The sequence below is a fragment of the Salmo trutta genome, chromosome 17 (genome assembly GCF_901001165.1).
Source record: "Salmo trutta chromosome 17, fSalTru1.1, whole genome shotgun sequence".
Lineage (NCBI taxonomy): Eukaryota > Metazoa > Chordata > Actinopteri > Salmoniformes > Salmonidae > Salmo > Salmo trutta.
The window spans coordinates 58810715-58814212 of record NC_042973.1 but is presented as its reverse complement, the minus strand read 5'-3'; the positions used below and the strand labels follow the sequence as shown (position 1 = coordinate 58814212).

At 37.9% G+C, this 3498-nt stretch overlaps 1 long non-coding RNA gene across 1 annotated transcript; it reads left to right on the top strand.

Moving 5' to 3' along the window:
• The first annotated feature begins 265 nt into the window (after window positions 1–265).
• LOC115152500 (uncharacterized) lies at window positions 266–2995 on the top strand. Its single transcript, XR_003867513.1, has 2 exons — window positions 266–402; window positions 2320–2995. It is a non-coding gene; the product is annotated as an uncharacterized LOC115152500 (long non-coding RNA).
• Window positions 2996–3498: the final 503 nt, after the last annotated feature.

The following is a 3498-nucleotide window of genomic DNA, read 5'->3' as shown; positions in this document are numbered from 1 at the left end:
TGGTTAAGTTAGCATTAGCCTAGTCGCTAATGATAGCTAGCTAGCTAACATCCCCGAACATGAGCTCCCTAAACTACTCCCCTCCTGTTAAAGAAGAGGAGGTCTGCTGGACGGAGAAAGAAGCTCTGGGGCTGAACATTGTCGTGAAAGAGGAGAAGGAAGAGGAGGATGTTACAGTAAAACAAGAAGTAGAGGGTGAGGCTGTTACAGTGAAAGATGAAGAGAAAGACGTTTCAGTGAAAGAAGAGGAAGACGCGTTCAGAGTGAAAGAGGAGGAGGATGTTACAGTAAAAGAAGAGGAGGAAGAGAAAGAGGAGGATACAGTTTTTGGGGTGAAGGAGGAGAAAGAGGGAGAGATAACGGTCATATTGACAGAGGAGTCAGGAGATCTGATTACCACCAGTAAGTACTGTCTTAAAAACGGGCTCTAACTGTCCAACTGTTTTGAACGAGTGTGTTGTTTTAAAGCAGCATGCTACTGAAATTCTATACTTAAATCATGTTCTGTACTATAGGAATTTATGTTATAATATAATGTTAAAGCTACATTTTAAAATGGGTGATTAAAGGCCTGAATGATGATTGGCTGACAGCCGTGGTATATCAGGCTGTATACCATGGGTATGACATGTATTTTTACTGTTCTAATTACGTTGGTAACATGTTTATAATAGCAATAAGACACCTCAGTGATAGATGGCCAATATACCACGGCTAAGTTCTGTATCCAGGCACGTTGTGTTGTGTTGTGCATAAGGACAGACATGCTATATTGGCCATATACCACACTTCCTCTGGTCTTATTGCTTAACTGTAACATGTGTATACCATCAGAGTCCCTCCCACCACAAAATCACAACTTAATTGTCTCACAGAATGGCAAACAAGTTATAAATGAAACTTTTGACGTGTGTCTATTGTAGGCCTTGTGTAGAGTGTGTATACCAGCAAAAACGCAGATTTCTAAATAATGTTGGAGAAATACATAAAATAAGAAGCATTATTGACATGAAAAGGACAGTGGTTTTGGGGAGACTGAACATATTAGCAAACGTCTGTGAGTTTGTAAGTCTTCCAAATAAAAATGTTGAAGGAAAGGTGTGGCTAAACAAAAAATATATCATTTAGAGAAGATAGTAATGTCCATTATTACTTTAGAGATGAAGTAGGCCACCAACAACACGTTATTAACAATGGATCAACTGCAGCCTTAAACATTGACTGAAATAGTAATATGTATTATTATAGAGCTCTGCTCAGCCAATAAACATGACATTATCTATTATTATAGAGCTCTGATCAGCCTGTAAACATGACATTATCTATTATTATAGAGCTCTGCTCAGCCTGTAAACATGACATTATCTATTATTATAGAGCTCTGATCAGCCTATAAACATGACATTATCTATTATTATAGCGCTCTGCTCAGCCTATAAACAAGACATTATCTATTATTATAGAGCTCTGCTCAGCCTATAAACATGACATTATCTATTATTATGGAGCTCTGCTCAGCCTATAAACATGACCTTATCTATTATTATAGAGCTCTGCTCAGCCTATAAACATGACATTATCTATTATTATAGAGCTCTGTTCAGCCTATAAACATGACATTATCTATTATTATAGAGCTCTGTTCAGCCTATAAACATGACATTATCTATTATTATAGAGCTCTACTCAGCCTATAAACATGACATTATATATTATAGAGCTCTACTCAGCCTATAAACATGACATTATCTATTATTATAGAGCTCTGTTCAGCCTATAAACATAACATTATCTATTATTATAGAGCTCTGCTCAGCCTATAAACATGACATTATCTATTATTATGGAGCTCTGCTCAGCCAATAAACATGACCTTGTCTATTATTATAGAGCTCTGCTCAGCCTATAAACATGACATTATCTATTATTATAGAGCTCTGCTCAGCCTATAAACATGACATTATCTATTATTATAGAGCTCTGCTCAGCCTATAAACATGACATTATCTATTATTATAGAGCTCTGATCAGCCTATAAACATGACATTATCTATTATTATAGAGCTCTGCTCAGCCTATAAACATGACATTATATATCATTATGACATTCCCTGAGAGATTAGATTTGGAGCTCTACATCATTTGTTTTTAAATCTCACCGTCACCAAGTTTATTTTTAATGATGTAATGTTGTGAAAACTGACCTCAGGGTATTGAGGGATCTAGTCTAGATTAAACCTCATAGGAAAACAATTTTATTGAATGGAGGTTTAATTCAGGACTCTCTGTTTAACTAAATAATCTGTTTGTCTTTTGCAGGAGAGAGACCAGACTCTGACAGCGGGAAGAGTTCCTCAGAGGAAACAGACCCAGCGACGCCTAACCAACACCACTGCTCCCACTGTGGAAAGAGTTTTAGGTGGTTTGGGAGCCTGAAAATGCACGAGAGAACACATACAGGAGAAAAGCCCTACCACTGTTCGCACTGTGGGAAGAACTTTACTCAGTTAGGAGCCCTGGTTGGGCATGAGAGAACACACACGGGAGAGAAGCCTTATCACTGTTCCCACTGTGGAAAGAGTTTTAGGTGGTTATGGGTCCTGAAAAAGCATGAGAGAATACATACTGGAGAGAAGCCTTATCACTGTTCTCACTGTGGAAATAGTTTTAGGTGGTTAGTGAGCCTGAAAACGCATGAGAGAATACACACAGGAGAAAAGCCTTTCCAATGTTCCCAGTGTGAAAAGAGTTTTAGGTGGTCAGGGAGTCTGAAAAAGCATGCGAGAAAACACACAGGAGAAAAGCCTTTCCAACATACTAATACACAGGAGGAGAAGACATACCACTGCTCTCATTGTGAAAAGACATTTTCCCAGTCAGAGGACCTGAAATCACACGAGAGAATAGAGAGGCTGTGTTCTGACTTATGTTTCTGACTGAGAATTTGTCCACGGCCAGGATTCATAGGGCCAGGGTGTCCGCTATGGACGCCTGGAAAAAATCAGCAGTGGAAATTTCTGAACGTTTTTCCAACAGACCTGTACATCCATGAATGGATCTCTATAATGTGTAACTATTTCTGATGTATGTGTTGTGATGTATTGTTTAATAGATGTACTATGTTAGGTATATTTATCTGTGGTTTAATTTCAACAGATTTTACTGATGCTATTAGATTGCTGTGTGGGGGGAGTTTTATATATACAGTGCCTTCAGAAAGTATTCACATCCCTTGACTTGTCCCACATTTCATTGTGTTACAGCCTAAATGTAAAAATTATTTGTATTTATTTTTATTTCACCTTTATTTAACCAGGTGGGCTAGTTGATAACAAGTCCTCATTTGCAACTGCGACCTGGCCAAGATAAAGCAAAGCAGTTCGACACATACAACAACACAGAGTTACACATGGAATAAACAAACATACAATCAATTATACAGTAGAAAAATCTATATACAGCATGTGTAAATGAGGTAGGATAAGAGAGGTTAGGCAA